We start from the raw sequence: 13995 nt of genomic DNA on the forward strand, positions 1-13995 counted from the left end.
AGACAAACTGTGGGTTGCTGGAAGGGAGGTGGGGGGGTGGGCCAAAAGGGTGATGGGTTTTAAGGAGGGCATATTTTGGGGTGTTATATGTGGGTGATGGATCGCTAGATTCTACTCCTGAAATGGGAACTGCATCTTATAAGTTTTGGTATGATGTGTTTTCATTTTCATTTGTTTCAAGATATTTTCTAATTTCTCTTTTTTAAGAAGATTCATTTATTTATTTTAGAGAGAGAGAGAGAGTACGAGCGGGAGGGGCAGAGGGAGAGGGAGAGAGAATCTCAAACAGACTGATTTCATGACCTGAGCTGAAACCAAGAGTTGGATGCCCAACCAACTGTACCACCCAAGAACCCCTCTAATTTCTCTTCTGATTTCTTCTTTAACTCACTGGTATTTGAGTGTATTTTTTATTTTCATGTATTTGTGGATTTTTCCATTTTCTTTCTGCTATTTTTTTTTCAGGGGGAGGGCTTGGTACAGTATACTTTATATTGATGGTACATGACAAGGTAGGGCTCCCCAAACCCCTCCCCTTCTTCAGGGGGTCTGGGATGGAAACTGTGTAGGGCTCAGGAGATTCTCAATGTGTTGGGGGATGAGTTTGGGCCAGGACTCCCCAGCAGCTGAGGGTCTCTCTCTTCCTCTTGCTCTCGGTAGGGCAGGTGGTCCAGGGGCTCTTACTCCTAAGAGGCCATGTGGACCATAAGGTCTACCACCCATTTGCTGTAGCCAAATTCATTGTCATACCAGGAAATGAGCTTGACACAGTGGTCACTGAGAGCAATGCCAGCCCAGGCATTGAAAGTGGAAGAGTGGGTATCACTGTTGAAGTCGCAGGAGACACCCTGGTCTTCAGTATAGCCCAGGATGCCCCTGATGCTTGCTTCACCACCTTCTTGATATCATATTTGACAGCTTTCTTCAGGCAGCAGGTCAGATCCATGACTGACACATTGGGAGTGGGGACACGGAAGGCCACGCCATTAAGCTTCCCATTCAGTTCAGGAATGACCTTGCCTATAGCCTTGGCAGTTCCAGTAGAAGCAGGGATGATTTTCTGTACAGGCCTTCAGACATCATGCCACAGCTTCCCAGAGGGTCCATCCATGGTCTTCTGGGTGGTAGTGATGGCATGGACTGTGGTCATGAGTCCCTCCATGATACCAAAGGTGTCATGGATGACCTTGGCCAGAAGGGCCAAATGGTTGGTGGTGCAGGAGGCATTGTGGACAATCTTGAGGAAGTTGTCATACTTATGGTTCACACCCATCACAAACATGGGGACATCAGCAGAAGGGGCAGAGATGATGACCCGTTTGGTTCTACCCTTCAAGTCAGCCCCAGCCTTCTCCAAGGTGTTGAAGACCCCAGTGGACTCCACAACATAGTCAGCACCAGCATCACCCCATTTGATGTTGGCAGGATCTCACTCCTGGAAGATGGAGATGGGCTTTCCTTGACAATAAGTTTCCCATTCTCAGTCTTGACCATGATATTGAATTTGCAGTGGGTGGAGTCATACTGGAACATGAAAACCATGTAGTTGAGGTCAATGAAGGGATCATCAATGGTGACAATACCCACTTTGCCAGACTTAAAAGCAGCCCTGGTGAACAGGTGTCCAATACGGCCAGATCAGTTTACTCCAACCTTCACCATAATGTGTCAGGGACATGGTTCGCACTGCATCAGAAAACGCCACTATGTGTTGAACAGGGAGGAGCACAGAGCTCCTTCTGCTGCTGATTTCTAGTTTCATCATAATCAAAAAAGATGTTTTGTGTGATTGCAATTTTAAAAATTTCTAAAGACTTGTTTTGTAGCCTAACATATGGTCTATTCTGGAGAATGTTCCCTATGCACTTAAGAAAAATGTGTATTCTGCTTTTGTTGATTAGTGTTCTGTATATGTCTTTTAGGTTGGATTGATAAAAAAACTTACTACAAAGCTATAGAGATCATAACATACAGTATCATAACAATGTAGTACTGGCATAAAGACAGGCATATAGACCAATGAAATAGAATAGAAAGCTCTTAAAGAAACCCTCACATAAATGGTCAAATGATTTTTGACCAAATAAGGAAATAGAATACTTGAACAATATGTCCTTAACATATTAATAATAGTTTTTAAAAATCTTATTCTGATAATTCCAACATTCCTGCCATATCTGAGTCTGGTTCTTTTGCTTGCTCTATCTCTTTAAACTGTGTTTTTTGCCTGTGAGTATGCTTGTAATTTTTGTTGAAACACATATACGATGTACTGGCGATTCTGGCAGGCTGGCTCCAGGGACCCAGAGGGAGTCTTGCAGGACCAACCAGGAGGGCTGCACATATGGAAATCAAACAGAGCCAGCAGGAGGTGAAAGCAGTGTTTATTGAAGATATAGAGGGAGTGCAGATACAGACAGAGTGTCTGGGAGACTCAGAAAGGAAAGGAGAGAGTCTCGTCTTTGGAGTCTAGGGGTTTTTACTGAGGACAGTGGTCTGGTGTCCATGTCCTCTCAGGCATCCAGGAACCAGTTAGAACTAAGATGAGGGCCTGGGTGTTATTCTTTGGAACCAGGGGTCTTGGCGATGAGATGTCTAGCTCTGGTGATCTGGAATACACATATGATCGCTTTATCCAGTCCTTCTCATCTGGTCCTTCCTTAGATGTTATCTGTTCTAAAGAAATCATTAACTCCTTGTCCCTTACAAGGAAGACGTATGCTATTTGCATTACAAGGCATATGTCAAGTGGGGTGGGGGTACAGGTCCTAGCAAGAATTGAAGCAGGAAAAGGAGAAAAAGCAGACTTTTATGGAGCCCTTCAATTTCTCTTACTGGGTAAGAGGATCTGTGGTAAATAGACCTTTATCGATATGGCATTAAGATGTAGGGGGAGGGTAAACATTCCATAGTTCATGAAATTATGATTAGTTCTCAGTTTTCTAGTGAGGCAGTGCCCCTGGGCCATGAATTTCACAAGTGTTTCTCAGTTTTCCCTCTCCTTTAGGCAGGACAGGATGGCTAGAAAGGCTGGCATTGAGTATTTCCCTTCATGCAGGTTGGTTATGCTTTGATAAAACCCGGATGAGTTAGGGTTTGTTGAAATAGTTCTTCTAAGGGCAGGCTTTGTTAAGAACATAATGCTCTGGCATATTTCAAAATGGTTCTTTTTTTCCTCTCCCTGCTGGAAGCACAAGGCGATTTTTCTCCATTCTTTACTGTGAGAACTTGGTAAGTCTTCAGGAGATAAAAATCACAAAATAGTGGGCACACCCTCTAAGACAGGGTCCCTCCTGGGGATTTTCCATCTTAGGCTTGTTTACACTGAGCCTCCAGCAATTCATAACTTTCAGCTTAGGTTTCCCTACCCTGATACTGGTTCCTCCAGAGGCTTCTGCTCATGGGTTTCTCTATTGTAAGTTCTGATTCTTTGTATCCACCTGTCTTATCTCTCTGATTTATAAGTTAGCAGTTTGCCCTATGACCTAACTTCTTTAGTGGACCTCAGAAGAGTTGTTGGTTTTCAGTTCCTTTAGCTTTTTACTTGTTAGGCCAGAGTGACAACTTTCATGCTCCAGATATGCTAGACCAGAAACTGGATTTCTAGAATTTCTGTCTTTGTCGATATTCTCATTTTGTTCATATATCAACATATCAAAATATGTTAATATTTTGTTTTCCTGATTTCCTTTATTTCTCTATATGTGTTCTAATTTAGCTAATTGAATATATTTAAGGCAGTTGTTTCAAAGTCTTTGTCAAGTAAGTCTGAAATCTGTTTCTTTAGGGTGAGTTTCTGGAGATCTATTTTGTTCCTTTGAATGGGTCATGTTTTCCCTGCTTCTTTGTATGCCTTATGATATTCTGTTGCAAACTGGACATTTGAAAAAAACAGGTACCTCTTCCAGTCTGTGCAGACTGATTCCATGCAGGGGAAGACATTCACTGATCATTGCAGAGTGAATGCTTAAGGTCTTTTTTTTGGTCATGTATCTTTCTTGGGCCTGTGTGTATCCTTTCTTTTTCTAATTCCCTGTATACATAGCTGCTTTTTAAAAGTCTTATTTCCAAAAGGCAGCTTTTTTGTTCGGTCATCTGTTTTCTAGTTCATTGATCTCTGCCCTTAACTTTATTATTTCTTATCACTCTTATTTTCTTTGGATTTCATTTGCTTTTTTTTTTCTAACGTTTTTGAGGTAGAAGTTTAGATAATTGATTTTCAACCTTTCTTGTTTTATAATATATGCATTTCATATATAAACTTTCCCTTTGAGCATTCATTTAGCTGCATCTTGCAAATTTTGATTTTTTTTATTAATTCAACATATTTAAAATTTTCCATTGTGATTTCTCCTTTGATCAAAGGGTTATCTACAGGTACATTATTTTATTTTCTAATATTTGATCATTTACAAGGTTATGCTTTTATTATTGCTTTCTAGTTTAATTCCATGGTGGTCAGAGAAGGTACTATATGATTTCAACCCTTGAAATCTGTTGAGATCTGTTTTACTTCCTAGCATATGGTATGTTTTGTGAATGTTATGTATCTGAAAACTTTAATTCTTCTCAGTAATACCTTGAGGGTTCAGTATAAAGGTTTTGAACATCTTTTATCAGATACGATGTATTCTGTATTTTGTTTTGTGAGGGTACTGTTTAGGTCAAATAGATTAATTGCTTTTTATTTTATTTATTTTTTAAAATATTTATTTATTTAAATAATCTCTACCCCAAATGTGGGGCTCAAACTCACAACCCCAAGATCAAGAGTCCCATGTTCTTTCAACTGAGCCAGCTAGGCACTCCAGTTAATTGCTTTTTAAGTTTTTCTGTATCATTACTTATTTTTGTGTCTGCCTGTTCTATCAATTACTAAGATTAGGATCTCTAATTATGACTCTGTACTTCTTCTTTTCTCTTTTACCCAAGCATTCCACAGCTTATTTGGTGTATACATACTTAAAAATTTTTTTTCTTAATGTGTCGATCTGCTTATCTTTATCAAATGTCCCTTTTTATTTTATTTTTTTAAGATTGATTTATTTGAGAGAGAGAGAGCACAGGTGAGGAGGTGCAGAGGGAGAAAGTCTTTTAAGCAAGCTGCTCACTGAGTGCAGAGCCCAATGCAGGGCCACCGCCAAGCCAAGGTGGGGGGGCTGGAGGGGGAGCCGTGGGTGGGGGGCTCAATCTCACAACCCTGAGAACAGGACCTTAGCTGAAACCAAGAGTGCAACGCTTAACCTACTGCATCACGCAGGTGCCCCTGTCCCTTTTTATTTCTGGTGACACTTTGTCTTGAAGTCTTTGATATTAATATAGTCACTCCAACTTTCTTATGATTATTATGTAAATGGTATATTGTTTTCCATCTTTTTTACAGTCAATCTCTTTGTGTCCTTATAAAGCATCACTTTTATTTTTCTAAAGATTTTATTTATTTATATGAGAGAATAAAAGCATGACAAGCAGGGGCAGGGGCAGATGGAGATGGAGAGGGAGAGGGAGAAGCAGACCTCCGCTGAGCAGGGAGTCTGACTGAGGCTTGATCCCAGGACTTGGGGATCACCACCTGAGCTGAAGGCAGACGCTTAACTGCTTAACTGACTGAACCACCCAGGTGCCCCTAAAGTATGTCTCTTTTAAATAGCATATATTTGGGATTTGTTTTATTCAATGTGACAATTTATCTTTAGTTGGAGTGTTACATTTACACTTAATGTAATTGCTAATATGGTTGGATTTAAGCCTAACAGCTTGCTATTTGTTACTGCTTATCCTATGTGCTTTTTGTTTCTTTGCTTCCTTCTTTGGATTGAGTATATCTCAGCATTCTATTTTATTTCCTCTCGTGGATTTTTAGCTATGGCTCTTATTTTTTATTAGTTGTTTTAGAAATTACAATATTTTTAAAATATCACAATACACCTTGAATTTGTATTCTATCACTTCACCTACAGTGTAAAACAAAACAAAACAAAACAAAACAAAACAAAACAAAACAAAACAAAAACCTTTGGAATCTAACTTTGAGAATCAGTCCTGGGCAGAGAGAAACAGTAATCTGAGTGAAAATGTGTGGACTGGGAACCAGAAAGTCACTCAAAACGCATGTTTTGTAGGAATGTCAGGGACTTGCAGGAACTTCTAAAAAAAATGTTCTCTGAATATTTAGACAACTGGTAGATTCTGTTCTGGTCAGGATCCATTTGCTGTGACTTTTTGCATTATCCATTGGACAGATGGGAGTAAGCAAACCTCTTGTGGTTTTCATAGTCTAGTGGCCAGATTAGAATACTTGATGCCCATCATTATTGTTCTCCATTAGAACCAAAATGGGTGAAGGGAAGTGGGTAGGTGGGGATCGGTGCGGAGTTTAGGGCAATTTTTCTCCTAAGCATGGTTGTGACAAGCTCACTCCATTCACTGTTTTCATGTAATTTCTCACTTAATTGGCCTCTCTCAAGATTGTTTTCGGGGACTTGTTCAAATTAAGTTTTCTTCTGTTAGCCATTCCCACAAGTCTGCACGTGGGTTTGCCCCTGGCTCAGAGGGAGAAGAGGTTGTACAGAAGTGATCACTGCAGGAGCCCGTCGAAGCGTGTAGCTGTCGCACCCAGTACCCCACCGCCTGCCACGCTCTCAAGCGGAGCGCAGGTGTGCGCACCTCCTACCTAGCAGTGGCGCCCTATCGGCGCGCGCTGGGTGCCTCCCCCCACCCCGCCCCAAGGCTCTTGTGCAGCCCATCCACCCACAGCCCTGATCCAGTGTATCCCCGGAGCAGTGTGCGGATCCCCGCCCCTTTTTCTCCACGGGCCGGGCGGCTCCCACCGGGGGAGTCCCAGAGCAGTGTTCCCCAGTGGTCCCAGGCAGAGCTGAGGTCGCCTGAGCCGGCAGGTGGCCTTCGGAGATCTCCCTAGGAAGCACCTTAGGCGGCCAGAGGAGAGCGCGGCCAGGGCCTCTCCGTCGCCTCCTTACAGCTGATAGGCATAAGGCGTGCGCGGCCCGGCAGGATCCGCGGGGCGGTGGAGCGTGCCCGGCGCAAAAGAGGGAGCAGCCAGGGCCGCGGCCCGAGCGCGGAGGGAGGAGCGCCGGGAGGAAGAGGCCGAGCCGGGAGAGCCCCCGCCCCGGGAGGAAGGGGAGGAGGCCGGGTGTTTCCTGGCGCATTCCCGGCCCGCCCGAGTGACTCACTCAGCCAGGAAACTCCCAGGGCCCGCCTGGGACCCCTGGAGCCGCGGCCGCCGTCGACCCAGGTGAGGAAGGCTGCTGCCCCCGCCCAGCCCTGCAACCCCTGTGGGGTCCGGGCGGCCCTCGGAACCGAGTCGGGCATTGCGGCAGCGGGGCCGCACCCTGGCCTCGCGGGCGCCTAGGACTTGGTTCTCCGCGGCGCGGCCTCTCCGGCGGCGCGGCCTCCCGGGATCGCCCCGGCCCCCGCACGCCAGTTTCCGTGCCTCCGAACCCCCAGCACCAGCGCATCCCGGTCTGTGCGCCTTTGGACACCCTCACATTCCCTGCCCCAAAGCCCTCCGGCCCCTGACCTTCGACCCCGCGCCCCGGCCCCTGCGCCGGCGTCCCGGATCCCTAGTCCCCGGCACATGGCAGAGCTCCAGTGGGGAGGGTATATTGGTGTTTTGTCGTTAATTGTTGGAAAGTAAGGCGCAGGCAGCCTGGACTAATACGGTGCGACTAGACCCGAACCAGTTTTTGCTTGCTTTGTGCCCCTCTCTGAGGGAAGGAGGGAGACTCTGGCCAAGCGAAACCATTTTGCAGATTCTTGGACAGGAGTTTTGGGCTTTGTTAAGGCGCCGGATTGTTAAGTGGGCAGCGCTGTTCCGCACAGCCATACTGAATTGTGTATTTTAAGCCTGAAATGCGTGCGTTTAGTTTGCAGCATGTTGTGGGTGTGAGAAAAATGGTGAGAGTAATTTGGAAATGGGGTTTAAGGAGTGTTTTTTAAGCTGGGAGAGGCGTCCAGGCCATGTCCACTCTAGTGTTACGTCTGAAGAGTACATATAGCAATTGCTTATTAAACCCAGTGTTGGATGATCTGCGCTTCTGTGGGCAACTGAGATGTTTGGAGTGTTTTCTTTTCTAGTAGTAGAGGGTACTGTGTGCCACACTGGACAGTTTTTGCTGCTTCGTGAGCCCAGGGGAATTTCTTGGCCTTTTTCTAATATTATTCCTTAAATGATTCGTGATTGAAGCAGCAGTGATTCCTGGTGCTGTATATCAGATTGGTGTGCTTGACACTCCGTCACCCACTCGGAGTAGCTTGGTGATTGTGCCAGAAAATCCTCTCCAGTTCAGCAGCCAGGGGCTGCAGTTTCTGTGCCTGGACCATTAAAGGGTCCCACCTCTGCTGTCCCTTATCCCTGAATGTCGTAATGGTTTTCCGTGTGAAGTGTAGATGTGCAGGCACAGAGCTGAAAAGAAATCACTATTATTTAAATGTGGACCACGCAAGTCCGCATTTGTAGGAATTCAGTAGGAATGTGGTGCTAATGTTTGATTCTCTGCTGCCTTCTTCCTCCGCAGCATCATCTCCGTGACAGAGGCAAACAGAATTGTGGTGGAAAACATTTCCTGTGTTAACACATATGTTTGTGTGCTGATAGGTCGCTCAAAGAAAAATTTTCTGTTTTGTTGGTTTTTTGTATGTGTGTTTATTTGGATTTATTTTTAAACTTACATATAGTAAAGTTTGCTTTTTGGTGTATGGTTATGAGTTTTGATAAATTCATGGTCATAGGACTCCCGTCACAATCAAGATACAGAACAGTTCTGTCACCCCCCAGATTGCTTCAGCTGTCTCTTTGTAGGCAGCCCCTCCCCCCATTCACAACTCTTGGCAACACCTGAGTTCTCCATTCGGACATTTTGCTTTTTCCAGAATATGTGGCCTTTGAGTATGGCTTAGTTCACTTAGCGCAATGCATTTGAGATTAATCTGTTTTCTGGTTTGTCGCTGAGGGGTAAAGACATAAAGTTTTGAAAAAGTACACATGTAGGATACAACCTGAGAGATTCAAATAATATATTTCTTTAAAGATTTATCCATTTATTTGAGAGAGCACGTGAGAGAGCAGTGTGTGAGTGGGGCGAGGGGCAGAGGGAAAGAATCTCAAGCCTACTCCCCACCCAATCCTGAGCCTCTGGTTGGCTGGATCCCACCACCGGAGATCACCACCAGAGGGGAAACCAAGAGCCTGTGGCTCCACCGACTGAACCACCCAGGTGCCCCTCAAATAATATTTTTAAGTCATGAGAAAAATTATAAAACACCCACTTATTAAAAAATTGAAAAGTACAGAACTATGAATATTAACGGTGAAATTCCCTCAGTGCTTCTGTGGTATTATATAGCCTTTTCTGTGCATACATGTAGTTTTTGGTTTTTTGTGTTCTTTTGGTAACATAATGAGATTATATATTGCATATATCATCATACCTTTCCACTTAATGACTTTGGCTCATTTAAAGATCTTGGAGATCCTTACATGTTGGCATATACAGTATATATACACAGATTTTCCTTCATTTTTTTTTTAACATTTTATTTATTTATTTGAGAGAGAGAATGAGTGAGGGAGCTTGCATATGCACGAACAGGGGGAGGGGCACAGGGAGAGGGAGAAGCAGATTCCCTGCTGAGCAGGGGTCCAGGACCCCAAGATCATGACCTGCGCCAAACGCAGATGCTTAACTGACTGAGCCACCCAGGCGCCCCTCCTTCATTCTTTTTAATGGCTGTATAGTGTTCCATGGTATGGGTGGATTATAATTTGTTTAATCAGCCTCTTGTTAATTGATACTGTTCTTTCACATCTGTCACCACCATAGTCAGTGCTTTTGTTTATATCTTTGTGCACATACTCAAGCTTAGCATTCTGGAAGTGAGTTTGGGTTAAAATAATAGCTAACATTTCTTGAATACCTGTGCTCTAGCATTGTTCTAAGCCAGGGTTATTTCTCCTGTAAAGGTCCAGATAGAGAATATTTATGCCTTTTGGGGCCATATGGTCTTTATCACAACTACATCATTCTACTGTTCTAACATCAAAGCAGCATAGACAATATGTGATGAGAGTGTGGCTGTGTTTTAATAAAACTTTAGTTGCAGAAATAGGCAGTGTTGCTAACTCTTACTCTGAGTCCTTTACAAACTAATTATTCTCCCAGCTGTCAAAGGTAGGTGCAGTTATTGGATGAGGAAATTGACAAAGAGAAATGAAGTATGTATCCAAGATTATGTGCCTGGTAAATAGTAGAGCCAGACTTTGAATCCATTTATCTTACTCACATGCTTCAGGTTAAAAATTAGAATCTGCCCAAAATACCTTGCCCCAAATGTTAGATCCTAGGACCTGACCCTCACACACTTACTGAATCACCTGTGATTCTTTTAAGGACCATGCTTGCTCAGGCACCACTCCAGGAGCACTTGCCTCCCCACTTCCCAGTTGTCCCTCTCCCTCTGTGATGTGTTCTGGCTTTTGATTTGTGTTTCACTAGCACCATCTTACAGAGAGGTCAGCTTAGTGCCTGCATGACAGAGACTTAAGCAGGTGAGATCAAGTTGGGTTCTGGTAATTCTGCTGCTTTGATTGTTGATGTCTGTTTGCTCCAACATGATTATCTGAGGCCAAGTGGGCACATTGCTTGGCCTGCCTTGACTCATTTTCCTTCTTTGGTAACATGGGAAAAGTACCTCTTAGATTTCATGAAGATCAAATGAGAATATAGGAAAATATTGTAGAAGGGACAGTTACTATTAGTGCTATGTTTTCTGAAGTTTTTATATGAGAAAAATTATTTTTTAAAGGTGACGTTTTAAGTAACTAACCTGTTTAAACTACTTTTATTGTTTTTGCTACTAAGATTTAGCCAGCTCTTAGCAGTCATGGGATAGTATGGATTAATTACATCTACATAATTTAAGAACTTTATTTTAGCCAGTTCAATAAGGACAGAAAAAGAAATAAAAGGCGGGCGCCTGGGTGGCTCAGATGGTTAAGCGTCTGCCTTCGGCTCGGGTCATGATCCCAGGGTCCTGGGATTGGGTCCTGCATCGGGCTCCCTGTTCCTTGGGAGCCTGCTTCTCTCTCTCTCTCCTCCTCTGTCTCTCATGAATAAATAAATAAAATCTTAAAAAAAAAAAAAAAGAAATAAAAGGCATGGAAGTTGGCAGGGAAAATGAAACTGTCTTTTATTTGCAGATGTGATAATCTATATAGAAAATCCAAGGCATCTACGAAAATGCTATTAGGACTAGTAAGTGAGATTAGCAAGGTCACAAAATACAAAGTCAACACATGTCAGTCACTATATACTAGCAATGTATGATTAGAGAGTGAAATTTTAAAATACCATTTTCAGTAGCTTCAAAGAAATCAGATACTTAGATATAAATCTAAAAACACAGGATCTATGTCCTGAAAACGACAAAATGTTGATGAATGAAAACAAATGAGTGAAAAAAATGTAAATAAATGGAGAAGCATGCTATGGTGTGGGTTTGGAACACTCAACATAGTAACGGTGTCAATTCTTTCCAAATTGATCTATATATTTAACACAATTCCAATCAAATATCTCAGAAAAAAATATTTTAAACAACTTTGTTGAGGTATAATGTACATAATTAACCTACTTTAATCATGCAGTGATTTATAGTAGATTTACAGGGTTGTACAGCCATCACCGTAATCCAGTCTTAGAACAGTAAGATTCCACATGACTGAATATAGGTAATCCCCATTTCTAACCCTACGCTAGCTAATCACTAATTTATTTATTTATTTTCTGTCTTCTGTGGAGTTGCCTTTTCTGACAATTTAACATAAAGGAAAGTATACAATTTGTAGTCTTTAGTGTGGCTTCTTTCACTTAAAATGCCGTTTTGGGAGTTCATTTCTCAACAGGATGTATAAATAAATAAAAGACACTGATTTTAAACTTTATATGAAGGGGGAAATAAACTAGAATAGCTTTAAAAATGTTTAAAAACAAAAATAAATTGGAGGAATCACCCTACCTGATTTTATTTTACTAAGGAAAATGTTAAATGACCTAACATTTACCATATTAACCATTTCAAGTGTACAGTTTAGGAGAATTAAATACATTAAATTGTTGTGCAACCATCACCACTATTCATCTCCAGAACTTTTTCATCATCCCAAACTGAAATTCTGTGCCCAGGGTGCCTGGTTGGCTCAGTTGGTTAAGCGACCGCCTTTGGCTCAGGTCATGATCCTGGATTCCCGGGATTGAGTCCCGCATCGGGCTCCCTGCTCAGCAGGGAGTCTGCTTCTCCCTCTGACCCTCCCCCCCTCATGCTCTCTCTATCTCATTCTCTCTCTCAAATAATAAATAAAATCTTTAAAAAAGAATTTTGTGCCCATTAAACAAAACATCCACATTCGTATATTTCCCCAGTACCTGGCAACCACCATTCTACTTTCTATGAACTTGACTATTTCAGATATCTATATGAGTGCAGTTGTACAATATTTGTCCTTTTGTTTCTGTCATTTCATTTAGTATGTCTGCAAGGTCATCCATTTGTATCATATATCAAAATTTAATTCCTTTTAAGGTTGAATAATATTCAAGTGTATGTATATACCATATTTTCTTTGTCCATTCATCTGTTGATGGACATTTGGGTTCCCACCTTTTACTATTGTAGAATGCTACTATGAACATGGGTGTACACATACCTCTTTCAGATCCTGTTTTCAGTTCTTTTCGGTATATACCCAGAAGTGGAATTGCTGGATCGTATGGTAATTCAATGCTTAGATTTTTTTTTTTTTTTTTAAGGAATTGCCATACTGTTTTCCACAGCAGCTGCACCAGCATTCCCAACAGTGTAGAGGGGTTCCAATTTCTTCACATCCTTACCAACACTTTTCTGGTTTTTTGGTTTTGATAACAGCCATCCTAATGGGTGTGAAATGGTATCTCATTCTGGTTTTGATTTGCATTTTCCTAATGATTAGAAATGTTGAACATCTTTTCCTATACTTATTTGCCATTCATATATCTTTGGAGAAAGGTCTGTTCAAGTCCTTTGTACATTTTTTAATCATGTTGTTTGTCTTTTTGCTGTTGAGTCATAGGAATTCTTTATATATTTTAAATATCAGTCTCTCATCAAATATATGATTTGTGGATATTTTCTCCCATACTGCAAGTTGTCTTTTCACTCATTGACACCATCCTTGGGTGGGTGTGCTAGTTTTTAATTTTCATGTCTAGTTTATCTATTTTTTTCTTTGTTGCCAGTGTTTTGGTGACATATCTAAGAAATGGTTGCCAAATCCAGTGTCGTGAAGCTTTTCCTACATATTTCCTTCCAAGAGTTTTACAGTTTTAGCTCTTTTGTTTAGCTTGTTTATTTGAGTTAACTTTTGTAGATAGTGTAAGGTAATGGCCCAGTTTAATTCTTTTGCATGCAAATATCCAGTTTTCCCAGCACCATTTGTTAAAAAGACTGTCCTTTTCCCCTGCAATGGTCTTGACACCCTTGTTGAAAATCACTGACTATATAAGCAAGGGTTTATTTCTGGGCTCTCTATTCTGTCATCAGTCAGTGTGTCAGTCTTTATGCCAGTACCACATTGTTTACTGCTGCTTTATAGTTAAGTTTTGAATTCAGTAAGTGTGATACCTCCAACTTTGTTGATCTTTTTCAATTGGCTATTCTGGGTACCTTGCAATTCTGTATTAATTTGGGGGCATGATTTTCTATTTTTGCAAAAAACACTGTTGGAATTTTGAAGGACATTACATCAAATCTGTAGATTGCTTTGGGTTATGTTGTCATCTTAGCAATATTAGGTCTTCCAGTCCAGGGACATGAAATATATTTATTTGTGTCTTCAGTTACTTTCAGCAGTGTTTTGTATTTTTAGTGTACAAATCTTTCACCTCTTGGTTAAATCTATTCTTAAATATATTTTTCTTTCCTGTTTTAAATTTTATTTTAATT

General features: G+C 41.7%; 1 protein-coding gene across 1 annotated transcript in view; it reads left to right on the forward strand.

The window, feature by feature from the left end:
- The first annotated feature begins 7105 nt into the window (after window positions 1–7105).
- CYFIP1 (cytoplasmic FMR1 interacting protein 1) overlaps window positions 7106–13995 on the forward strand; it is a 118680-nt gene continuing 111790 nt past the window's right edge. Inside the window, exon 1 of the mRNA XM_025852106.2 lies at window positions 7106–7252. The gene's annotated coding sequence lies outside the window, so the exon portion shown is untranslated. The remainder of the gene's footprint in view (window positions 7253–13995) is intronic.

This window comes from Callorhinus ursinus, unplaced genomic scaffold (assembly GCF_003265705.2).
Source record: "Callorhinus ursinus isolate GAN/ISIS: 27379988/994484 unplaced genomic scaffold, GSC_fseal_2.0 scaffold78, whole genome shotgun sequence".
NCBI classification, from domain to species: domain Eukaryota; kingdom Metazoa; phylum Chordata; class Mammalia; order Carnivora; family Otariidae; genus Callorhinus; species Callorhinus ursinus.